Genomic DNA, 26986 nt, shown 5'->3' with positions numbered 1-26986 from the left:
GATAATGAAACATTTATTTCTACTTTTTATTTTTGCCTTAAAACAACACATATATTATCTTACAGCAGGCGTCCCCAAACTTTTTACACAGGGGGCCAGTTCACTGTCCCTCAGACCGCTGGAGGGCCGCCACATACTGTGCTCCTCTCACTGACCACCAATGAAAGAGGTGCCCCTTCCTGAAGTGCGGCGGGGGACCGGAGAAATGGCCTCAGGGGGCCGCATGCGGCTCGCGGGCCGTAGTTTGGGGATGCCTGCCTTACAGTTTCAATAGGTCAGGAATCCAGGCACATCTTAGCACGGTCCTCTGCTCAGGGTGTCACAAAGCTGTAATCAACGTGTTGGCCCGGTTGCAATTCCCATCTGGAGGATCACTGGGGATGAACGTGCTTCATCCAACTTGCTGGTAGAATTCATTTCCTCGCAGCTGTAGAATGTACAGTGCCTTGCTGGCAGGAAGGATAACCCCAGGAAAACCTTCAGCCCTCTTCTAAAGGACTTTCAATGACTGAGTCAGGCCCACTCAGGATCTTCTTTTGATTAATTTAAAGTCACCTGGAACCTGATCCCCAGTGAAGAATGAGTGACTCACAAGGTTTACCTGGTACTTTCTTCATTAGCTTTATTTGCATCTGGGCCTTAGGCCAGAGGGATGAAATACAAAGAGTAGCATCGCATCCATCAGTGATTCCGATGGAACCGGAGTCACATCTGCAAAAGTCCCTCACCTGAGGGTGATACTGGAGGAGGAGACCGCGGGACCGCTTTAGAATTCTTCGTGCCACAATTGCCTTCTAATAGTATCCTATTTATAGTTGTACCTGGAATATGCTGCGATTACCTCCTTGTTTTCTAGGTGAGAGATAATGATGCTTTTAAACAGAAAGGCTGAGGCCGGGCATGGTGGCTTACGCCTATAACCCCAGCACTTTGGGAGGCCTAGGCGGGTGGATCGTTTGATGTCAGGAGTTTGAGACCAGCCTGGCCAACATGGCAAAACCTTGCCTCTACTAAAAATACGAGCCAGGTGTGGTGATGGGCACCTCCTACTAGTAATCCCAGCTACTCGGGAGGCTGAGGCAGGAGTACAGCTTGAACCTGGAGGGTGGAGGTTGCAGTGAGCTGAGATTGTACTGCTGCACTCCAGCCTGAGAAACAGAGCAAGACTCTGTCTCAATAAATAAATAAATAAATAAATAAATAGGACCGCGGACGGACACTGGCTACTACACAGGTCACGTTTCAGTCTTAGGAGTTAAAATGATCCTACGCAGCTTCACGGCCTGTGTGTTTAGGCTGAACTTTGAGACCGTTTCATACCTGGATGGCATAGCCCAGGTGAAACCACACAACCTGGACACCCTATCAGTGGCTGTGAAATCATAGGCCAAATTCCTCTGTGGCAAAGACTTCCCGTAAGAAATACCTTTAAGGCCTAGCCAGGCCCTAAGTGAATAAATGAATAATCATTCATTATTGAGCAATGCTTTTTAATCAATGCCCTCTGTGAAAAGGAACTATCCCTCCCCACCAAACCCTCTTAAGAATTAAACCAGGATAGTTAAAGGGTGGTTTCATTCATTTTTTTTTTTAACAGATGGGATCTTGCTGTGTTGCCCAGGCTAGTCTTAAACTCCTAGCCTCAAGTGACACTTCTGCCTCAGCCACTGAGCCCGGCTCACTCACTTTTAACCTACTTTTAGAACCTCAAATGGTAAGCATGTTTACCAAGGTGAAATGTTAAACGGAAGGTAGTGTCACATTGTTCTTCTAGATTCCTGGTGGGTAGGATTATTCAACAATCCCTCACAAGTATTTCTGATCAAAATGATCAGCCTTCTGTATCCTGACCTTACAGATTCTGTTCTAAAGTAAGAGTGAGAAATATTCCCTCTAGGTTAGTACATTTGTCTCCAGAAAAATGACCCATGTGGAGATGATGTTCCACCCCATTCCTTGCCTTTGGGGCCCACCACAAATCCTGATACTTAAGGGCCTTAAGTTCAATAATTCTGCCATGAAGAATGAAATATAAGTACAAGTTAAATAATCATAAAAGGGAGACCATATGTCCAAGCACACAGCATGCACCTTGATGGGTGATGAGTACGTTAAGATAAATCATGCCCAGATTGCAAGGTGTGGGAGGCGTGGTGCACCATCCAGATTGCCCTGAAAATCTGAGGACTCTGGGAGTCCTGCTGGCTGAGAGCCTTCAGCTGTCTGTCCTTTCTAGAAATTGCTCTTGGCTGCAGAGATCCTCTTGTTAAGGTCACGTCCTTTTGCGGGGCAGTCTGTATCTGATGACTGTTCATGGCAGGGGTATAAAGGCTCAGACCCTGTGCCCCAAACCGTGACAGCTCTGAAGGCCCCTGGGGTCAGCTGAGGTCACCCTTTCTCCTGGGGTGTTAATCCCAAGAGGCTTCCAGCAGGCGTCCTGCGTACTAACTTCCACCTCAGAGCCTGTTTCCCGAGGAACCAACCTGTAAGCGGTGACATCAAGGATATTTTGAGACGGCGAGCTGCAGGGGCTCACACCTGCAATTCCGACACTTAGGGAGGCTGAGGCAGGAGGACTGTTTGAGCCCAGGAGCTTGAGACCAGCCGGGGCAACATAGGGAGACCCTGCCTCTACAAATACTTTTTAAAAATATTAATTTAGAAAAGAATCCAAGAAAGCAGATGCGAAGATGGGATTCTGCCGCTGAGTCACCCGTGTTTCTGGTTGGCGATGTGGACTTCATAACAGCTGGTAGGTGAGGCACGGCCTCGCCCTGGTGAAAGGCAGCAGTGCACTTGTTACAACTTCTGCTTCACCCATGCTTTCCTGAGAAAACTCCAAGAAAGGCTCTGGGTCTGCTCCCTCTTCTCATAACCCCTAAGCATCCCCGGTCCTTCCCTGTTGGCCCTGCGTGGTGTACGCCTCCTGTTTCAGGGTTGTGTGACAATGAACTTCCTTCACGACCATCATTTCCATGTCTGCTGTCTCACCGTACCTGAATAAAACAAGTCCTTGGTACATTTTTAACACAGGGGTGGAATGCAGAGCTTGGCAAGGGAAAGTTGATCGATATGGGAACGTTCTCCCAGGGTACGAGATTTAGTACCCTGGCAAGGATCCCAGAAGGAAGAACAACTGTGTTGCTGGTAAGCTTCTGGGAGGCTGCAGGAGCAATGACTCATGCTACACAAAGTCAGCGTGCCAGAACCACTGTGGCAGGCGGTGGAGGCAAAGGTCACAGAGGGCAGAGACATGGGTATGCTAGAGTACACTCGCACTACGTGAGGATGGAAAACTCACCAGATACTCTGCAGGAGAGTCTGAAGTACATTTCACTTCCTAAAGTGATAAGGACTGAGCTGGGGAGAGGGACACAGCATTGTGGAAAAGCTCAGCGAGTCTCAGTGGTTCAGCTGTTCCCAATAGACCAGCACTAACTGTCACTACAGAACCGGGATTTCTGACGATAACAGGGCTGATGGGATCCCATTAATAGGGATCAGGTGGTTGCGCTTTGCCGTCAGAAGTGAGGGGTACAATGGCTATAGTGAGTGGCAAGATCAGGTCAGCTAAAGGACCATGTCCACACAGAGCTTCGGAGGTGCTTCACAGTACATGGTGCACCTAGCTGTGGAGGGGCGTCACAGGGCTGAGTACTCACTAACTCATACAACCGAAAATTAAAGGGTGGATGAGGGCAGCTGCCATCATAAAAATAGATGATTCCAAGCAGGGCACGGTGGCTCACCCCTGTAATCCCAGCACTTTGGGCGGCTGAGATGGGAGGACTGCTTGAGGCCAGCAGCTCAGGATCAGCCTGGTCAACAGAGTGAGACCCCATCTCTACAAAAAAATATATATAAAAAATAAGCCAGGTGGGTAACACACACCTGTAGTCCTGCTTACTTAGGAGGCTGAGGTAGGATTGCTTGAGCCCAGAAATTCGAGGCTACAGTGAGCTATGACTGTACCACAGCAATCAGCCTGGGTGACAAAGCAAGACTCTATCTCCTACAAACATTGTAAAAAATTTAAAAAATTGAAAAGTTACATTCCCTTGTTCTTTTTTGGGGGGCCTGAGATATTTTTCAAGCCCAGAATCCAAAGACTTAAGAAGATGCTGGGTCCTTATGAGGAAGAGCTCTGAAGCGCCAGGACTAGAAGCTGGCATGTGTGCCCCGTCTTTCCCCATGGATCCTCACGGTTATTTTCTTAGATAATGACAGTGATCGTCCTCAGAGCCGTGAAGCACCCCTGTTAGAATGGAGGCATATGGGGTTCAAACAGTAAATGGAATTCCGGCTCATGTTTGACTCACATTGATTCCACTGGGTCTACTGACCCATCCGGCGGGCATGGCCCAGAAGCTGAATTTACAATTAATGTAGACTCATCTACATTGATTCCTTGACCTTTGTGGTAAGATCTATTGTAATTTAAGGAGGAAAAGGGAGAATCTTTGAAACTCCCCCATCAGCACCAATTATTGTCATTTAAAAAATCATCCCGAATAATAGCCATACTGGCCAGTTTTTCCAGGACTGTCCTAAGGAGGGAAGGGAGCCTGGGAGAGCCACATACCCAGAGTCCTTTCATAGCCTGCCAGGAAGGGCAGTGTTGCAACTTGGAAATAAGCAGATGAGACATAGACAGGAAAACGAGCCTCCCTTAGGCCTGATGACTGTGCCCCTACAGAGACCCTCTCCAAGTTTCAGGGCCCTGGGTCACCCACAGCCAGGCCAAGCTGCTGTGCTGTGAGCTCCTTGACCACATTCTCTGGCTCATGACATACACTGTGTCACTGGTGTGGACTGCTGAAAAAAATTGAGTTAGATATTGAAGATCACTGATTTTAAAACCCAAGGGATTGGATTATTTAAGACATAAACAATAGGCTGCGTACGGTGACTCACGCTTGTAATCCCAGCACTTTGGGAGACCAAGGCGGGTGGATCACTTGAGGTGAGGAGTTCGAGACCAGCCTGGCCAACAAGGTGAAACCCTGTCTCTACTAAAAATACAAAATTAACCAGGCTAGGATTAAGGGTTAAAGGTAAATATAAGAAAAAACAGGCTGGATGAAGTGGCTCATGCCTGTTATCCCAGCACTTTGGGAGACCAAGGCGGGTGGATCACTTGAGGTCAGGAGTTTGAGACCAGCCTGGGCAACATGGTGAAACCCTGTTTCGACAAAAAATACAAACATTAGCCAGCTGTGGTGATGTGGGCTTGTAGTCCCAGTGACAGAAGGGCTGGGCTCCTGGCTAAAACCCCCACCCCCTTAAGCTGGAACCATGGCCCTAAGTGAAAATAGCTGATCCCATTTTTCCAGCCAAATGTGGCTTTTTTGGCCTCCCCTACCCCTTTCCTGGGCCCATAAGACTTCAGCTGGCAGAGCAACACAAGCAGCTGAGTGTCGGGGATCCGGGCAGCTGAGTGTCGGGCATCCGGGCAGCTGAGTGTCGGGGATCCGGGCAGCTGAGTGTCGGGGATCCGGGCAGCTGAGTGTCGGGGATACAAGGAGCTGAGCGGTGAGCAGAGAAGCAGCTGAGCACCGGAGACTGTGGACGGACGTGGCTGACTTCAGACATGTGACTTCAGAGAGGGGCTTGGCCGCAGTCGGCAGAGCTTCAGGAAGAGCTCACCCCTTTCCAGCCTCCGTTTCCACCGAGAGCCACCCGCCACTCAATAAAGTCTTCTGCATTCACTACCTTTCAAACACTTCGTGTGACCTGGTTCTTCCTGGACACTGGACAAGCACCCAGGTGCCGAGGCGACAGGGGCTGCCACCCAGACCCTCCGCTGAGCGGGCTGGCACTCGGCTGTCCGCAGACGGCAGAGCTGAAAGAACCGTCGGTGTCACAGGCTTGGACGCTGTAGGGCCGCACAGAGCCTGCTCCTGCCAGGGAGGAGCCACCAGCTGGTCTCAGGGTTGACTCGCTCTAGTTCCTGCTCTTGGTCACTCACACGCTTCCTCCCATGAGGAGCGGCCAGCAGTGGCCTGAGCAAAACAAGCCCCCCTAGTTTCCACCTGCAAAGGGGGGTCAAGCGAACAATTCCATCTCACCAGCTGCTGGGGAGGCTGAGGTGGAAGGATCCCCTGAGTCCAGAAGGTTGAGGCTTTAGTGTGCCATGATTGTGCCACCACACTCCCGCCTGCATGACAGAGCAAGACCCTGTCTCAGTAAAACAAACATTAAAAAAAAAAAACAAAAAAACAAAAAAACAACAACAAAAAAAAGCCACACACAGTGAAATCTAAAAATGAAATGAATAACCCGCTAAATCTGAAAGGGAATGAAAAATATAAGGTGAAATGCCCTAAAGTGGAAGAAATAAAAGACGAAAGTGCTCATTAGCTTCATTAAAGGCTTGAGACACGAGGAGACAGATTTTAGGCTGAGATTAGAAATACATGTAATAGGCAAAATGGAATTGCATCTTACTTTATTTGATAGGAATAAAAAGAAGAGAAAGCGGAATGTGGTGGCTCATACCTGTAATCCCAGCATTTTGTGAGGCGGAGGCAGGAGGATTCCTTGAGCCCAGGAATTTGAGACCAGCCTGGGCAATATAGTGAGCCCCTGTCTCTACAAAAAATTAAAACCTAGCCAGGCAGGGTGGTGCACGCCCGTAGTTCTAGCTACACGGGAGGCTGAGGTGGGAGGATCGCTTGAGCCCTTGAGATCGAGGCTGCAGTCAGCCATGTTTGTGTCATTGCACGCCAGCCTGGGCAGCAGAGCCAGGCCCTGTCTCAAACAGAAGAAGGAGGAGAAGGAGGAGAGGGGAGGAAGAGGGAAAAAGAAGGAAGAAGGAAGGAAGAAGAAAAAGAAAACCAGGAAAGATGAAGTAAGAGTGATAAGGCTAAATGCAGCTCTGAAGTGGAATTTAATAATAAAAATCCGAAGTCGTTCAGCACACAGGGCAGTGGGCCATCCTCAGAACTGTGCTTGGATGCTGGTTTCCCCAGAGCCGGCACTCCCAGCCTGGGAGCTCAGCACCGGGTTCTTGGTTCTATGACGTAGGCAAGACTTCCAATCCTCCATTTGACTTGAACAAAGCCTCTCGTGGTCACGACCAGATTCTAGATCAGTTCCCTCTGAAGAGGTATCTCATCCACCCCCGATCCCAAAATCAACACTTGAAGCTCCTGAAGAACAATAAAAATTACAAAGAACAAGGCATTTAGCTATAAGACTGGGGGCTCTCACTGTCTACTCATTTGAGGAGGGTGCTCCCCGTCCGTGGGTTCCCAGGGGCAAGGAGCGCGGCCGAGCCCGTGGAGGGGCAAACATTTAAAATCTGGCCTTGCTCCCTCCCAAATGTCTCCCCATGAAAACCTTCAAATAACTTCAAAAGCAGGTTAAAAAAAACTACATAATTTTTTTGAAATAATTTATTTGTTTTCAGACAGGGTCTCACTCTGTGTCACCCAGGCTTGCGTGCAGTGGTGCGATCATGGCTCACTGCAGCCTCAACCTCCTGGGCTCAGACGATCCTTCCTCCTCAGCTTCCCGGGTAGCTGCGACCACAGGCACAGGCCACCACACTGGCTATTTTTTTTTTTTTTTGGCATTTTTTGTAGAGACACGGTTTCACCATATTGCCCAGGTTGGTCTCAAACTTCTGGGCTCAAGCAATCCTCTTACCTCAGCCTCCCAAAGTGCTGGGATGACAAAAGTAAGCCACCACAGCCAGCCTGTTTTGAAATAGTTTAAAGTGTACAGATAAGTTTCAAGAACAGTACTGGTAAATAAAATTTGTGGGAGGCCGTCTGGTTTGGACTAAGCTCTGTACTAGGCCCAGTGACCAAACGGAAACAGTCCCTCATGTCGAACTGCCACGTCCCCAAGCTGAAACGAAGTTGTGTATCTGACCTTCTGAGAAATCAGGAGTGAGAGAGATGATAGCCAAATCAACTTCTGTTGACACGATAGGGAAGCCCCCTTACTTTAATCTTTACAAGGAAAGTAAGTTGAAACAACCAATCCGCTGTTCTGTTTCTGCTTTTTCTTAGCCTTTTTCTGTCTATAAAGCCAGCTTGCTCTGCTCTGCTGTATTAGTCTGTTCTCACGCTGCTAATAATGACATACCGGAGACAGGGTCATTTACAAAGAAAAAGAGGTTTAATAAACTCACAGTTCACCATGGCTGAGGAGGCCTCACCATCGTGGCAGAAAGTAGAAGAGGGACAGAAGTGGTGGCAGGCAAGACAGTGCGTGCGGGGGACCCGCCCTTTATAAAACCACCAGCTCTTATTAGACTTATTCCCGATCACGAGAATAGCACAGGCCCCCGTGACTCAGTTACCTCCCACTGGGTCCCTCCTCTAACACATGGGGATTGTGGGAGCTACAATTCAAGATGAGATTTCGGTAGGGACACAGCCAAACCATGTCATCTGCTTCCTGGAGCAGTCGTTCTATTATATAGAATGAGGTGTAGCCTGATTTTTGTATCACACAATAAAGTCAGTTAAAATCTTTAATTTGTTGTAATTTTGTCTTTCAACAGTACAAAAAGAACTCTCGAATCCCCTATTATCATTTTCTGAACCATTTAGAGCAAGCTGCAATCATAATGTCTATTACCTTTAAACACTCCAGAATATATTTTTAGATATAACCTTTGAATGGATTGAGTAGTCTTCCCCCCAAATTCATGTCCTCCTAAAACTTCAAAATGTGACCTTATTTTGAAATAGGGTCATTTACACATGTAATGAAGGATCTCCGATTGAATCCATCCAAGGATCGGGGTGGACCCTAAATCCAAAAGACTGGTGTCCTCATAAGAAAAGGTGAGGACAAAGAGAGACACAGAGACACACACAGGTAGCCATGTGAAGACGGACGCGGACTGCGGTTCTGCTGTCACAAACCAAGGCACCCCAGGGATCGCCAGCAACCGTCAGAAGCAGGGAGAGAGGCATGAGACAGTTTCTCCATCAGAGTCTCTGGAAGAAACGAAGCTTACCGACACGTTGGCTTTGGGCTTCTAGCCCCCAGAACTTCAAGAGAATACATTTCTATTGTTTAAAGCCATGCGGTTTGTGGTAAATTATTACGGCAGTGCTAGAAAACGAATACAAACCCTCCAAGGCAGAAATAAACATGGGCACAACACTGGGACCCAATCCACACCCCATTTAAATTTTATTGGCTCAGCCCACCACGTCTCTCTTCAGGTCCAGGATCCAGTCCAGGAGCATGCATTGCATTTCGTTGTCACATGTCCAGATGGAAGGAGATGTCCTTCAATATGGGATAATTTCTTAGTCTTTCCCTGTCTTCCACATCCTTCAGTTTTTTTGTTTTTGTTTTTATTTTGAGACTGCTGTTACTCTGTCACCCAGGCTGGAGTGCAGTGGTGTGATCGTAGCTCACTTCAGCCCCGACCTCTTCAGGCTCAGGGGATCCTTCTACCTTAGCCTCCCACGTATCTGCGACTACAGGTGTGTGCCACCACACCAGGCTAATTTTTGTATCTTTTGCAGAGACAGAGTTTCATGTTGCTCAGGCTGGTCTCAAACCCTTTGGCTGAAGGTGATCCTCCCACCTCGGCCTCCCAAAGTGCTGGGATTACAGGCGTGAGCCACCTGGTTCCATCTGATATTTCATTTTGGTCAGACCTTGCCATGAGCTCTTGACAGGAAGATGATGGTCAGGATCCTGGGCTCTGCACATGACAGCATATGATGCGTCCTGTCCCGTCTCTGGTGACGTTCATCTTGATTGCCTGGTCACATTGGTGTCTTCCATATTTCTCCTCCACGGAGTCACCATTTTTGCCTTTGCAATTTATAAATATTTTGTGGGGAGATTTTCTAAAATTATGCTAAAATCCTGATCCCTAGCAACTTCCACCCAACACCCATTTGTAGATGATCCCCATCTGAATAAATCCTAGGCATAATAGTGTTATATAGTGGTTTGCGATTTTCACCATTCCTTCTCCATTCATGACTTGGTGTTCTACTCTAAGAAAGAACTTTCACTCCTTCCTCCATTTATTTACTTATTCATCCATTTATTTACTAATTTCTTCATTTATTCAATAGCATGGATTTCAATTTAATTTAACAGGTTAAAGTATATGCTTGTTCTCTGTATATAACATTATTATCTTTATCAGATCAGAAATAGTTCTGAACTTCTGAAGAAAGTATGCAAACAGTCTAAAAATGAGATGATTACACTGACTTAACATACCTTATTTTCAGCCAAATAAACAGGAAAAGAATCCAACATGCTATTTGAAATTCTACTATACGATATTTTACTAGAAAAACAGAAGCTTTTGTTTTTGGTAATGTTTGTTCACATCACTAAATTACTGAGAAGCAAAACATTTCTAAAGTCACATTAGAACACTATAATTCACATTTGTGTTAAAATGATGGTTATGAGTCTGGGAAGGGTAGTGGAGGAGCAGAAGTGGGGGTGGATACTGGGTATGAAAATCTAGTTAGATAGAACGAATAAGAGCTAGTATTTGACAGCACAACATGGTGACTACAGCAGTAATAAATGATAATTTATTGTACATTTAAAAATAGCTATGACTACAATTAGATTGTGACACAAAGAAAGAATAAATGCTTGAAGTGATAGATACCCCATTTATGCTGATGTGATTATTACCCATTGTATGCTTGTATCAAAATATCTCATGAACACCATACATATATATGCCTTCTATGTTCTCAAAAATTAAAAATTTAAAAAATAATAAAAAATAAACCAAACAAAATTGTATAATATTTCTTTTATAAATTCCCTTCCACAAATCTTTTCATGACTTAAACAGACCATCTATGAAAAGCTTGGACTTTCTCACTTGTCTAAGCATCCCTCTTTTTAAACAATCAGTTATTTTTCTTTAGGACACAAATTTGCAACAAAAGATCTGTTCTCGGTCAGATGTAGTGGCTCACGCCTGTAATCCTAGCACTTTGGGAGGCTAAGGCGGGCAGACTGCCTGAGCTCAGGAGTTTGAGGCCAGCCTGGGCAACACGGTGAAATGCTGTCTCTACTAAAATACAAAAAATTAGCAGGGTGTGGTAGTGCGCGCCTGTAGTTCCAGCTACTCGGGAGGCTGAGGCAGGAGAATCATTTAGACCTGGAGGGTGGAGGTTGCAGTGAGCCAAAATTTCGCCACTATACTCCAACTTGGGTGACAAATGTTATATAAGATAAAGACCCTTTCTCATATAACAATTCTTTTCTTTATAACCTTCCTTAACATAAATACCTCTTTACCTTTATAATCTTTGAATTAGACAAAAGTCATTTTCCTTCTGTTAGGAATTCGTGGTTTGTACTTCTCGTTGCTGCGCTTCCTGTAAAGGGGAAGCAAATGAGAACGTTATCTACGTACTGGAGAAGCTGTCCCCACTCCAGAGATTGCTCGGTTAGATTTTTGCTTATACAAATAAGCGTGGGGTATTTTTTTTTTAGACAGAGTTTCGCTCTTGTTACCCAGGCTGGAGTGCAATGGCGCGATCTCGGCTCACCGCAACCTCTGCCTCCTGGGTTCAGGCAATTCTCCTGCCTCAGCCTCCTGAGTAGCTGGGATTAAAGCCACACTTATTTGGGTGGCAGGATGGTACAGGTTGAAGTTATTGGTTAAATATTTACGTAGTTTTTTGGGAGAAATAGGACTACTAGAAAGGAAGATAAATTCAGAGGTTGGGTACATATTAAGCAGCTACCCAGTTTGGAAAGTACATTTTTGCCCCAAAGAGGTGTGAATCTTTTCTTTTAGAGGGAGTAGGTGACACTTGCCCTGTTACCTTACAGGATCTGGAGAAGAGTTGCTTAGAGAAGGAGATTAGCATAGACTAGGCAGCTCTTGAACCCAAAAGGGAGCTTTGGGAGGCCAAGGCGGGTGGATCATGAGGTCAGGAGTTTGAGACCAGCCTGACCAATACGGTGAAACCCCACCTCTACTAAACATACAAAAAGTAGCTGGGCCTGGTGGCATGAGCCTGTAATCCCAGCTGCTTGGGAGGCTGAGGCCGAAGTGCTTGAACCCAGGAGGCAGAGGTTGCAGTGAGCTGAGATAGTGTCACTGTACTCCAGCCTGGACGACAGAGTAAGAATCTGTCTCAAAAAAAAAAAAAAAAAAAAAAAAAAAAAGAAAAAGAAAGCAAGGCTTTGCTTGCAAAAACAGCAGCCTTTGGATTTGAGAGAGCAATACTTATTTGCTTTTTTGACATAAAGTTTGTGGCGGGCTCGGAGCTTGGCGGTAAGAACTCGCAAATGGCAAAGGAAGAATTTTTCTTTTGCTAAAGGAGTGCTACTTATTAAAAAAAAAAAAAAAAGCAAGTAGGTGGGATCCTTAAAGGGCCACAGAGTGAGGTCCTATGCAGGTGTACAAACTGCTTCCAAAGCCACCAGAAAACTAGGCCCTGGGGCATACCAGGAATAAGAAGTGTATGGAAAGTCATAAGGAGCTGGCAGAGCTGGGGTTCCGATGGGTGTCCGTCCCTGCAAGGTGCCAGCAGCCGGGTAAAGCTGGAGATCATCCAAGCTGATGGGGTGAAAAAGTATAAATCTCAGGGGACATGCACAAGGGAGCCTGTGTTTTTGCTGCCGAGCGAATGCAGCAAGAGCCATGGGTGCAAGGATAGGAGGGAATGCGTGTATTTAAGGCAGAGAAGGAAGTCGTGGAACATGCAAAGCGAAACCAGGGAAAAGGCGGACTTGCCCCTGAGGCAGATGGTCTGGTGGGTGCGCAAGGCCATTTCAGAACACACACCCGGGAAACGGGCAGAGGCGGTGCAGGGTTTTGGGAAAGAGCTGATCTTAGCTGAAGAAGCAGAGGAAACCCCAGACATGGCGGGGTCGTAGCCTTTAGCCCCACCACTGTCCCCAGCCTCCTGTGCGGGAGGGCCATTAGCGTCTCGCGCCGACTCGGTGCAGACTCCAAAGTCCTGCCCAGCCCCACAGTCACCTGTCAGGGTGAGCCGAGAGGAACCGTTCTGGGGGTTGGTTAGTAAGCAGGAGGGCAAGATGGAGAAGAAAACTGCCTGTCGGGGTTGAACACCTCCACCCAAGGAAGGCGAGGAGGCATCGAGGCGCTCGCCACTGGGGAACATATCCAAGTCACAGCGCCAGAGCGCGTGGGACCCAACGGCCACCGCTGGGCCCGCAGCAATCACAGGTGTGCTTCCTAGAAGAAAGAGTTCAACTGAGGGGCATGAGGCAGGTGGGGGTGGGGGGGGAGAGAGAGAGAGAGAGAGAGAGAGAGAGAGAGAGAGACTGAGAGTGCTAACGGCAAGTTTAGAGCAGGAGTCAGTTTGTTAAAAAGTTTTCAGTTCCGGTCCCAGGCGCTTCGGGAAGCGCGGCTCAGGTGCAGACATGGCCAAGTCCAAGCTGCTCATCACCAGCTTCAGGTTTGTTTCTCTCTTGGGAGACTGGCTTTCCCTGGGGAGCCGGCCGTGCCTAATTCTTATCTTAGAGAGACGGTGTGACAACTGCCTGACCATCACCCGATGGTTACCTGCCATTCCAGGCCACGGGCCGTTGCGGGGCTGCGCCCTCCCCTGCCCTGCTCGTGTCTGCCTGCCTCCGGTAACCCAGCTGTGGCCACACCATTCTTGCAGAAAGTCTTCCTTTTCCAGCACAGATATTCCAGGCCCCAGCCCAGGAATCAGCTATTTCCTGGTTCCTCTCCGTGCAGAATGACATTTAGAAACCAAGATGAGATGTTCCACGTGCTCATTGCTGCTGGGATGATACTGCTTCTAGGCTTGCTTGGCTGGTGGAGCTAGGATTTGTTTGTATGTATGTATATATATGCGTGTGTGTGTGTGTGTGTGTGTATGTATATGTACACACACACATCTCTATATATACCTCTCTCTATATATCTGTACACATATATGTATACAAATATATTTTTATGTTTTCTGTATATATCTGTACACATAATTATCTGTATAGATATATTGTTCTGTTTATGTATTTTTAAATTATGAGTTCATACTGTACTTCCAATTACAATTCAATACCTCAAGGTTATTGCTATTCCTCCTCTCCTCTTCTGGCCACTGCTCTCACCTGGCCTCCATTGCTCTCTCTACATTTACTTGTTCAAATTACTTATCTGCTCCCTGGAACCCTGCAGCACTGCCTCCACGTCGCACCTCCTACCACCTCTGCGAAACTCAGCCCTGCACGCGAACACCTCTCAGAGCGGAACGGAGGGGACGAGAAAGCTCAGAAGCAATTGGAAAAGACAGATTAAAGTTGGCTTCACTCTCTTGGAAGCCGACTGCAGAATGCGAACGTTGATTGTATAGCACATACTTTGCCTTTAATGGAAGAATGAAGTGAAAGACATTCCATGATATTCAGTCAGAAGAAGAAAGGCCTGTATTTCCCCTGGTTCCAGTGGAATAGCCATTATTAAGTAAAACCAAATAGAAAAAGAAAGTGGATTGGAATGGGAAGGAACAAGGAGAATACAATGTGAATCACATGGAAATAAAATAAAAAATTTAAAATGAGGCAGATGTGGGGGAAGCCAAGGGTCACAGTGGCAGAGCTGAGACTTTGCGCCTGGCTTTTCAGAAAGTCCTTAAGGCGTGATTCCTTTCCCGTGCCACCTCCTAACCATTTGGCCTTGTGGCAAGTTTTGTTCTCCACCTTAAATCTGACTTTTAAGCAGCCACACCCTTTCCAGGGCCCAGACTTTCCTTTTCCCAGCACAGAGCTCCTGCCTCGGCCTATCCACATCCCGGCGGCTCCCTGCAGACCCAGACCCAGTGCTTTTTTCTTTTATCCTCCGGACCCCCCTGCTTTATTTAACCCTCTGGGTTTCCTCTCCCTAGACAGAGTCTCACTCTGTTACCCAGGCTGGAGTGCAGTGGCGCGATCTTGGCTCACTGCAACCTCTACCTCCCCGGTTCAAGCGATTCTCTTGCCTCAGCCTCCTGAGTAGCTGAGATTACAGGCACCCGCCACCACACCCAGCTAATTTTTGTACTTTTAGTAGAGATGGGGTTTCACCATTTTGGTCAGGTTGGTCTCAAACTCCTGACCTCAGGTGATCCACCCACCTCGGCCTCCCAAAGAGCTGGGATTACAGGCGTGAGCCACCGCGCCCGGCCTCCCTAGACTTTTACAAAGTGGAACTCTGGCCAGTGCTGTAGGAAGCACGGGGAATATGCAGTCACGCAACCCTACGATTTTAAACCCTAGTTTTTCTACTTTCTAGCTGTGTGCCCTTGAACAGATTATTCTGTGAGCATCGATTTCATCACCTTGAAAACACGCATAACAATATAAACCTCACAGGGCTCAGCCAGTGTCCAGTGAGGGAGCAAAGTTCTTCCTTTCTTATGCAAATCAGGATGACCGATCTTGGGCTGTGTTTAAACTCCCATTCCTCCAGAAGCAAAGGTCCAGAGATTTGGCAACGGCTCAGAGAAATGACCTTGTTTTTCTAAACTGAGAAACTTTCTTAAGAAAACATTAGCTGTTAGGAAGGAGGTAAAGCCAATGGCGAGGGAAAAAGCAGCCATGAGATAAACTTCCCATGACTTAGCGACCTGGAGAAAATTGATAAGGAACATAGTTTACCCGGTTTTTGAAAGAAGAAACAAATGACTTAGTATTACAAGAATGCCCCATACTTCAGTATGTAATTAAGTGGATTCTGGTAGGAAGAATATGGGATTCTGGGGCCTAATCCTAATTCTAAAAACTGCTTCATTTCTAGTTTTCTTTACTTGTTCAGGCTTAGCTTGTGTTGTAAATCACAGAATGTTTAGGGAAAATAAGAATAACACTGGAAAAACCTGGGCAGGCTAACAGGGCAAGCTCTGACAGCCAGTCACCTGTGACATCCTGTCTCCAGTCTCTGGGGACACATTCTCTCTCTCTCTCTCTTTTTTTTTTGAGATGGAATCTCTCTCTGTGGCCCAGGTTGGAGTTCAGTGGTGCAATCCTAGCTAACTGCAACCTCCACTTCCTGTATTCAAGCAATTCTGCCTCAGCCTCCCTAATAGCTGGGTCTACAGGTGCCCACCACCGCACCAGGCTAAGTTTTGTATTTTTGGTAGGGACAGGGTTTCACTACGTTGGCCAGGCAGGTCTCGAACTGCTGGCCTCAAGTGATCCTCCCACCTCGGCCTCCCAAAGTGCTGGAATTACAGGCATGGGCCACTGCGCTAGGGACACATTCTCTTTCCTGTGTGGTGGTTTTCACTTGAAGCAAGAACCAGTCCTCTCCGTTCCCCTGAGAAGCGACAGGCCTGTATTTTGGCAACTGTGTTGGTCTGGAAATCTGTTGCAAAACATTTTCAATGGTGGCGGTGAGGTGGGGGCTCCCCAGCCCATCCTGGGAGGTTTTATTACAAAAATAACTAATTCGAGAAGCCCCTTGGAAGTCAGCCTCTCCCAAGGAAGGACATGGAGGCTCCGCAGAGCCACTTCCCTGAAGTTTTGTTCCTTCCTGGCTTAGTCCAAATAAACAGGCCACTCTTCCTGTAGCACTGAAAAGTTACAAGATGACTGGGATTTGGTTTCAGAAGGGTTTTGTCAGCTCTGTAAACTGCGTCTGTAATTGAGGCCGGCCGCCTCCAGGTGGCACCAGTGTACCGTTAGCCCACGCTGAATCTGCTCTGACAATCAAGACGTTTCACTCCCACCTAATTCATTTGAGGAGCTGCTGCCAAGATGTATCTTCCTAACGATTTCTCTGCTCAGAGCCCTTCAGAGGCTTCCTGTTGTCTGCTAGATAAAGCCAGGCTATCAGTGCTGTCAGCCCGAGAGCAAGCTGGGATCCAGTCTTGTCTGAGTCTGCAGGATGGTGAGAGAAGAGGCACGGGGCTTTCTGGTTGGAGGGAGGACATTACTTGAGATATGGGGAGAAAGAACAGAAGCAACAAAAACAAGAGTGAAAAAGGAACCATGACGCCAGCACCATGGACTTGTGTCTCTGCAGAGAAGCACTGCAGGCAGAAACTGCAATCAATCATGCCTGCCTGCCTGCCTGCCTGCCTGCCCTCCCTCCCTCCCTCTCTTCCTCTCTCTCTCCCTTCCTCCCTCCCTCCTTTCTTCCTTCCTTCTTTGTTTCACTCTTGTTGCCCAGGCTGGAGTGCAATGGCATGCTGTCTGCTCACTGCAACCTCCGCCTCCCGGGTCCAAGTGATTCTCCTGCCCCAGCCTCCTGAGTAGCTGGGATTACAGGCATTCACCACCGTGCCTGGCTAATTTTGTATTTTAGTAGAGATGGAGTTTCACAATGTTGGTCAGGCTGGTCTTGAACTCCTGACCTCAGGTGATCCGCCTGCCTTCACCTCCCAAAGTGCTGGGATTACAGGCATAGGCCACCACACCCGGCCTGAAAACTGCAAGCTTTTCACACAAGACCCAGGACTCACACTTTTTAGTGCTCACTACCAAGTAATAAAATGTGATCCAGAGGAAGAGAGGGAGAGGGGCTTTCTTTTCCACCTCTGCAAGAAACACAGCGAAACCGCCTCTGCAAAAATTAGGTCAGTGACGGAACCATGGCAGTGAGGGAGATCTGATCTGGACAACCCTCACCTTGCCTTTAGCTTTAAAGTTGCCATTAATTATTAATATTTCAGCGCTTAGGCCAAGCTGACTTTGGGAGTTAAATGATAATAGCCTTTCCCCCAAACTCAGCTGCTTTTGTAAAGGTAATGAGAGACCACTAGGCTAGCAGGGTAGAGAAGCCTGAATTCTGCTAAGGCGTAGACATGAGTGATTGCCAACTATTATTCTGGAGGTCATAAGATCTGCAACCTCCCAAATTACTCCTGTAGATAACATCACCATTATAGAGCCTAACATTGGCCTTTGAAATATCTTTTCAGTTTTTTTTTGCATGTCGGACACCAATGCCTCTACCTAGACCCACCAGCCCCTCCTGTGGCCCCATTCACAAAGGACTCAGACATGGGAGGACCACGTCCCACACCCCTATGATTGCGCCCCCAACCAATCAGCAGCAAGCTCCCAGCGCCACCTCCATCCCTCCTCCCAAACGATCCTTCAAAAACTCCTAACCTCTGAGCCTTCAGTGAGGTTGGTTTGAGTAATAACTCCATTTCCCATGAGACATGGCTGACCTCAAGTCAATTAAACTTTTTTTTTTTTTTTTTTTTTTTTGAGACAGAGTCTTGCTTTGTCACCAGGCTGGAGCGCAGTGGCGTGATCTTGGCTCACTGCAACCTCCACCACCTGGATTCAAGCAATTACAGTGCCTCAGCCTCCCAAGTAGCTGGGATTACAGGCACCTGCCACCACACCCAGCTAATTTCTCTTTCTTTCTTCCTTTCTTTCTTTCTCTCTCTCTCTCTCTCTTTCTTTCTCTCTCTCTCTCTCTCTCTCTCTCTCTCTCTCTCTCTCTCTCTCCCTCTTTCTTTCTTCTTTTTTAAGTAGAGATGGAGTTTCACCATGTTGGCCAGGGTGGTCTCGATCTCCTGACCTCACGATCTGCCCACCTTGGCCCCCCAAAGTGCTGGGATTAAACAGGTGTGAGCCACTGCCCCTGGCTGTTAAACTCTTTGAATAATGCTGTCTATTCCACAGGTTGTGAGGTTAAATGACACAAAACAGGTGACTGTGTGATGCAGACTTCATGTGACTATTTAGATATTGGGACTTTTTTTCCTTGCCATTTTTTCTCACTCTCATCAATTAGCAGAGGAAAAGGAACTGCGGAAAGAGCCATGAGGCGTGTGGGAAAATGGGGCAGGCGTTTGTATTTTTATCTCTCTGACTCTTCCTGGGATTCATGGGATTTTTCACGTCCCCATCAGCAACGTGGGGGAGGTTTGCTTTCTGTAGAATGGAGGCAGTCTGAGAGAGTGACCGGCTGTGTCCAGTGACTAACCAGCCTCCAGAACTGCAACAGTTCCCAGCCCCGAAGAGGAGCTCACAGGTCCTTGCTGAGTGATGCCGTTTGTAATATGATAATACTGACTCTATTGATTGTGCTAGTTCCGTCCCCATTTCTCACTCCCCTCCCTCCATTTAAGATTCACTCCTGTGGGTTTCTTTCCTGTGGGTACCTGGACTTCAACCCCCAGACATCCTAATTTAATTGGAGTGGGGTGGAGCAAAGTCATCAATGCGTTTTGACAACTTTACTGAGCTGTAATTCACACGCCATAAAATTCACCCTTTGAGCAGGACGTGGTGGTTCACACCTGTAATCCCAGCACTTTCAGAGGCTGAGGCAGGAGGACTACTTGAGCCCAGGAGTTCGAAACCAGCCTGGGCGACAGAGCAAGACTCCATCTCTACAAAGAATTAAATGATTAGCCAGGTGTGGTGGTGTGCACCTGTAGTCCCAGCCTCTTGGGAGGCTGAGTGGGAAGACCGCTTGAGCCCAGGAAGTCGAGGCTGAAGTGAGCCATGATCATGCCACTGCGTTTCAGCCTGGGAACAGAGCGAGGCCCGCTCTCAAAAAACAGCAGCACAAAACAACCAAACAACCAAACAACAAACGAAAATCACTCTTGGAAAGTGTATAGTTCAATGGGTTTTTAGTTACTTACAATGCCGTTTTAGAACATTTTTATCACCCCCAAAAGAAACCAATGTACCTATCAGCAGTCGCTCCCTATTTCCCTCCCTACCAAGCCTTAGGCAACTGTGAATCTATTTCGTCTTCACAGACCTGCCCATTGGATCTTTCATTTAGGTAGAATTGTACAGCACAGGCTTCTGTGCCTGGCTTCTTTCACTGAGCATAATGGGTTTGCGTTTCACTCACGTTGGAGCATATGTTAGTCCGGTTGACCCTTGAACAATCAGGATTTAAAACGAGTGAAACCGTGTATAGAAGAATTGTTTTCCAATGCGATTTACACCGAATGTGTCTACCTCTCCTGCCTCCCCCTCCACCTCCTTCTCTTCTTCTGCCTCTCCCTCCCCTGAGACAGCAAGACCAACCCCTCCTCTGCAGCCTACTCAACACGAAGATGATGAGAATGAAGACCTTTATAATGATCCCCTTCCTCTTAATAAATAGGAAATATATTTTCTCTCCCTTATGATTATCTTAATAGCATTTTTTTTTTTTTTTTGAGACAAAGTTTCATTCTGTCGCCCAGGCTGCCAGGCTGGAGTGCAGTGACACAATCTCGGCTCACTATGACCTCCACCTCCCAGGTTCCAGTGATTCTCTTGCCTCAGCCTCCCAAGTAGCTGGGACCACAAGTGTGCACCACCACAGCTGGCTAATTTTTGTATTTTTAGTAGAGACGGGGTTTCACCATGATGGCCAGGATGGTCTTGATCTCTTGACCTTGTGATCCACCCACCTCGGCCTCCCAAAGTGCTGGGATTAGAGGCATGAGCCACCGCGTCCAGCATTAATAACATTTTCTATTCCCTAGCTTACTTTATTGTAAGAATACAGTATATGATACATACAATGTACTAAATACGTATTAATTGACTATGTTATTGGCAAGACTTCTGTTCAACAGTAGGCTATTAGTAGTTAAGTTCTGGAGGAATCAGAAGATACACATAGATTTTTGACTGTTCAGGGGTCAGTGACTCCAAGCCCTGCACTGTTCAAGGCCAGCTGTGCTTCATTCCTTTTTATGGCCAAATGATATTTTCTTCTACGGATATACTATATTTTAAGTATGGATGGTTCGAAAGGATTCCAGAAAGTTCTAACGTGTATCCATTACATGATTATGACCCTGCTGGGCTCTGGAGCACATATGGCTGAGCCAGAATAGAGCCAACGAGGGGCTCTGTGTGGTGACAATGGTCTCCAGCCGCAGTGTGCGTGTGTCTTGATTGACTGGCAGGAAAAGAGTTTGCACCTGTAGTTGGGACCCCCTGTTTTGTTCAGTTGCTGCCACCCTCAGAGGAGCTGGTCGGAGCTGGGCTGCAGGTGACGCAGGAGAGAAGGAAGGCAGAGAGGCGGAGGCACCAGCAGGCCAGAGCCCCAGGCTGCGGGATCCCAGTCAGTCTCTGGTGAGAGGGCCATGGGGTCGCAGGTAAGTTCTGGGAACATTACTTTGGGCAGAGCAGAAAGAAGCGAGAAAGATGCTTCTAAAACCTGAAAATGATTCCCTAGAGTTTGAGAAGCGCCCTGACGGTGTAAAGGACAGACGAAGGCGTGAAGGCATCAGAGAGCGTCCACGGTGTGACGACGTGCTGGGTCTGACCCCTTCTGCCCTGGGCGGCTTGCAGCTGTGTCTGGTTCCCGTCCTAGTGCCTCCGTTTGGCCCTTTGTCCCGCTGTCCACTCAGCAGAAGACCGCAACAGAATTCTTGCCAAATGGACGCGTTGATGCCAACCCACTGAAATTGCCATTTGCTGGGTAGGAAAAGATGGTCACACCTGTTCTCTTCCTGTTCAGTGTCTTTATTGCACTCAGGAGTATTTCAGCAGCTGTTCAGACCATTAATGGGAAGTGGGCTAATATTTCTGTCCCTGCTTTAAAAAAAAAAAAAAAGAAAAACAAACTTGTGAAGAAATGGAGAGTTTTTTTTTTTTTTTTTTTTTTACACAATCACAAAGCAAGATAAAGGCAGGTGAAGGCACAGAACTCACGATTCCAGCCGTGAAGAGATCTCTCAGATTCTGGGGTTACGGGAAGGGGCCCTGTTTTTCCCACTGTGCCCACCAACCTCCTTCCTATTCAGCAGCCCCAGTGAGCTTTATAAAATAAAAATCAGAGAATGCCCCTCCTTCTCCTCCACTTGAAATCCCTAATGGCTGTCCCGCACTTAGGATGAAATCTAAAATACCAGCCGGGCGTGGTGGCTCATGCCTGTAATCCCAGCGCTTTAGGAGGTCATGGTGGGTGGATCACCTGAAGTCAGGAGCTCAAAGCCAACTTAGCCAACATGGAGAAACCCCGTCTCTACTAAAAAAACAAAAATTAGCCAGGTGTGATGGTGTGCACCTGTAATCCTCCTGTCTCGGAGGCTGAGGCAGGAGAATCGCTTGAACCCAGGAGGTGGAGGTTGCAGTGAGCTGAAATCGTGCCACTGCACTCCAGCCTGGGCAACAGAGTGAGACTCAGTCTCAAAAAAAGAAAAGAAATCTAAAACCCCTAACCTCATGGAAAAGCCTCGTTGACATGACCCAGCCTTCCCCAGCGCATATCTCTTGGCTGTGCCCCAGTCAGCTCCACCCCTGCAAATGGCCCCCCTCCATAAAGCACGTGTAAGAAATAGCAAAATTCCTCTTCAAAATTTCCTTTCTTGTTAAATAATAATAATAATAATAATAATAATGTTAGAAATTATTAGTAGTCTCTTTTAAAGACGAACTTTCTCCAAAGCCTTCTTGCTTTTTACTAGTGACTCTTGTTAAACCCTATGCTATGCAGCTGTTAGACGTGCTTACAGGCACGTAGTACATTCTGTGTCCTTGTACTTTAACCAAGATCCCTGCGCTGGACGTGCTCTCAGGCAGGTCCCAGCTCACAGCCTGTGCCCCTTCCTTATTTGGACTTCGTTTTTGTCCTCCATTGCTTTTACCTGTTTAGAAAAGTTTTAGGTTGTCAGCCAATTGAGTTTTAGTTTCAGATTGTGAGGTCTGGCTCCACCCAACAGAGATCAGACACAGCAGTAAGGACGACCCCACATGCGTGAGGGATAAATATGTCTGCTTTTCCTTTGCTCATTATACTCTCATGGCAAGGTGGCTAATGGTGGTACCCTTTTTGCAGAAAGTAAAGATTGCTTTGCTGAGAGATCCTTTGTCTCAGAGCTGATTTTTCTCTGTGGCCCCGAGCGTGTTTCCAACAGCACATCCAGCCTTTTCCTACTTCAGGGCTGCAGCACTTGATTCTTGATTTTCCTTCTCTTTCTCCATCCAACATATCAGGAGCAGACAGCTGCCTCAGCTTTGATGTCTTTTCCTCAAAGACACCTTCTTCCTTCCTCTCCACCCACTGTCTAAGTGAGGGGCCAGTCTTCTGCTCATGGTATTCTTTGATTATCTCATGCAATCCATTACTCTTTGAAACTCTGTGGTCATTCTTTACTATCTGTCCCTCCACTAGACTGTAAGCTCTATGTTGGGTTTATTTCTACTTTATTTCCCCAAACAGTGCCTGGCTGCAACTAGGCACTCAGCAGTACCTGCTGAAGAAGTGTTGGATGCATGGATTTATGGATGGATTCCTGAAAGTCCAGAGGGCTGTCGGTGGCGGGCGGCGGGGGGAGGGGGGTACTCTTCGGAGCTGTGATGACGGGAAAGTGGGAGAGTGATGAGAACATGATAAGGAAAGGAGGGGAGTCAGGTCCAGAATGAGGTTAGCTACCCACAAACAGTGTACGGAAACAGGAGGACAAAACTGAGGGAACGTTTATTTCCAGGGGCGACATGGCCAGATGCCATGATGGTCATCAAGGAAACAGACTCAAGATACAGGTGACTGGCTGGGTGTGGTGGTTCATGTCTGAAATCCCAGTGCTTTGGGACACAGAGGTGGTAAGATTGCTTGAGGCCAGAAGTTCCAGATCAGCCTGGGTAACATGGCAAGATGCCATCTCTAAAAATATATATATATACATATATATAGTCTCATATACATATATATAGCCATGACGGCAGCACTGCACTCCAGCCTGGGCAACAGAGCAAGACCGTGTCTAAAAAACAAAACAAAACAAGTGGAGACCTTGCAACCGAGGCGGCTCCAATAGGTGGGATGGAACAGGGGAGAGTCAGGGAGAAGCTCCAGAGGAGGCAGGGCTGGGTTGATACCTAAGGAACAAGAGGCGTTTGCCTGAAGACTGGGACGCAGGAGCACAACTCTACCAGAGTGAGCCAGGAGCTCTTTGCTGCCTGTACAGTCAGCCAGGAGAGCCAAGCATAGCAGCTCGTGCCTGTGATGCCAACACTTTGGGAGGCTGAGGCGGGAGGATCACTGGAGCCCAGGAGCTCAAGGCCAGCCTGGGTAACATAGTTAGACTCCTTCTCTACAAAAACTTTTTCTTAATGAAACAGTGGGCTGTAGTGGCAATAGACAGAAGGCAGACTACACGTGTAGTCCTAGCTACCTGGGGGGTTGAAGCGGGGGAGTTGCTTGAGCCTAGGAAGTCAAGGCTGCAGTGAGCCGTGATCGAGCCGCTCCACTCCAGCCTGGGTGATAGAGCAAGACCCTGTCTCAAAAAAAAAAAAAAAAAAAAAAAAAAAAAAAATTCTAGTCCTCACTTTCTCCCAGCAGGAGGGGCTGCATCCAAGCTCATCTTCGTAGCAGAGAAAGGCTTCCTTCATCTCCATATTCCCACCTCCCAACCCTGCTGGGAGTCGGCAGCATTTCCCAGACAGCTCCTGTAAACAACTTGCACCCACATCTGGCCTCCTGGCCCCAAACAGCCTTTGCCAAGCTGTGCCCATTGACAGAGCTGCTTCTCACATTTGCTGTACAAAAAGACAGAAGGGCGGGGCCCGTATCCCTCTCCCGCAGGTCCTTTGGCGTCCAGGCCCTCACGTGCCTCTCAGAGCGAGGGTCCGGGGACCATGCCTGCCTTTTCTCCAAAACATCTATTTCTTCACCCATATCCTGGGACACTGTGGGATTCCCCCTGAGCTCTGATGCACAGAGACCCACAAGGGAACAGCCGTGCCCAGTGGGGCCCAGGTGGGGAAAAGCTCTCAGACGGAGAAGCGTGCGTCTGCAAAGGCAGACCTGAGAGCAGGGCGTGTTCAGTGGGAGGTGAGACCACAAGAAGGCAGGAGTTAATTTCCACATGGTGCTGTCTCCTCTGCTAAGGGGTTTGGACATTTAGCCTGCAGAACTTTGCTTTTCCATTCTGCAAATATTTATTGAGGAACTGTATTAGTTTTCTAGGGCTGCGTTTACCATAAACTTGATGGTTTACAAAAAAAAAATTGTGCTTTATTGTCCTGGAGAGTTTGAAATCCATGTGTCGGCAGCAGGGCCGACTCTGCAGCCTCAAGGTTGGGGAGGCTCCTTCCTTGTCTCTTCCAGCCTCTAGCAGCCCCAGGTCTTGACCCTCCATCACTAGGAAGGGCATCATGGAAAACAGTTGTAAGGAAGGTCCTTAGGTGGTTCAGGTAGGGTCAGGATGAACATCGACAGAGGATGGTCTTCATGAGATAAGTAGGTCGTGAAAAGGCGAGACTCTGTCCTAGGGACCTCGCTCTTTCCATGGGCGTAGGTTAGCAGAGGGCTGAGTGTAAAAAGCTCTTTCCAGGATGTTCGTGTAGCCTTTCCCCAAATACTTTTATACACGGCTGCCTGCCCCACTTTATTCTGCTCCCAGGCACAGAATCCAATCGATTGCAGTTATTAATTCATAGCATGCAATTAGCATCACCCCTACAAGGCTTCTCTCCTATCTTCAAGTTAATGAGTATTTCCCCCTTTGTCTCAGCTCCGATCTCATTGCCCTTCCTCTTCCGAGGCATACCCAGACCTACATACTTAATGCCTGCATCTCCCTCCAATTCACCTTCCGCCACACAGATGTATGCATATATCCTCCTTAATATACAATATTTTGCATATATATACGTATTTTTTTGGTTTTTGCAGAGTCTCATTCTGTTGCCCAGGCTGGAGTGCAGTGGTGCAATCAATCAAGGCTCGCTGCAGCTGGGACCTCTCAGGCTCAAGCAAACCTCCCACCACAGCCTCCAGAGTAGCTAGGGACCACATACCTAGCTAATTTTTTGCATTTTTGGTAAAGACGGGGTTTTGCTATGTTGCTCTGGCTGGTCTCAAACTCCTGAGCTCCAGTGATGTATCCTCCTTGGCCTCCCAAAGTGCTGGGATTACAGGCATGAGCCACCGTGCACAGCTATATATTGTTTTAAAAGTCTTATACATGTTATTAGGCCACAAATATTCTGTTTCTTACATTTTTGGCTTAACATTTGTAGTTTAGAGATTTATACATGTTGTGTACAGTTTAAGTGATTTCTTCTGTCTATTGCAAAGCATTTAGCCAAATGCATGTAGCTTATTTTGCTCATCCGTTTTCCTAGTGTGGCCCTTAGATTACCTCCAACTCTGCAGTACATACAAGTCCACGTGATCCTTTTGTGCAAATCTCTTTGTGACCTTGTGTGACAATTTCTCCAGGGTATATACCAAGCATGGTTTCTCTGGGTCCTAGGGAATACCTATAGAAAATTCTCTTCCAGATGCCTGCACCAGCTAATATTTCAACCAACAATGCTCAAAGGTTCACATTTCCCCATGTCCTTACCACCACTTGATATTGTCCACCTTTCTAATTTTTGCCAGCTTGATAACGTGTAAGGTGGTATTTTGTTAGTTCAGTAGGATTTTTCAAAATAAGTGTCTGTAGCTGTCTTTGCCAGCACTGAAGAGAACATCAATACTATTTCAAATGTGGTGTGAACTGCATTTCTATGAGCCTTGTAACCTTTCTTTCCCTGACTTAAAGAGTAGTTCATAAGTTTATAATAAAAGTATCTGCCTCATAGAGTTGTTGTAAGGGTGAGCTAAGGGTCTGGTTCATAGTAAGTCCTCAATAAAAATAAATCACTATTATTATTATTGTTATTGTCCTGTGACTATAAAGCAATTAACATGGTATTTGGCACATGGCATTACACTGGAGTAAGCTCCACAAGAAAAGGGAGCTTGTGTCGTTCTTGTTCATGGCTGTATCCACGATTCCCAGAAGAGAGTTTGGCCCACGGTAGGTGCTCAGTAAGAACTTGTTGAATAAATGCTTAATAACTGTAAGTTGCTATAATGATGGCAATGCTGCTTGTAAAGTTAAGGGCTCCATAAATGTTAGCCAATAAATAATAGCTCTTATTATAATTAACTCATGTCACGGGGACCCCCACAGAAAGGAGTCAGGCCACCGGTTCTCAAAATTGGTTGTAGTTTGGAATTACATGCCCTTTGGAATCATTGTGTTAAAAATAACCAATGGTTGGTCAGACTTCCCATACAGAACCCACCTCTTATCTTTCACCACAAAATACGAATTCATTTACACAGGAGAAC

This window comes from Saimiri boliviensis, chromosome 14 (genome assembly GCF_048565385.1).
Source record: "Saimiri boliviensis isolate mSaiBol1 chromosome 14, mSaiBol1.pri, whole genome shotgun sequence".
Lineage (NCBI taxonomy): Eukaryota > Metazoa > Chordata > Mammalia > Primates > Cebidae > Saimiri > Saimiri boliviensis.
The sequence above is the reverse complement of the archived record's forward strand: the minus strand, read 5'-3'. Positions refer to the sequence as shown.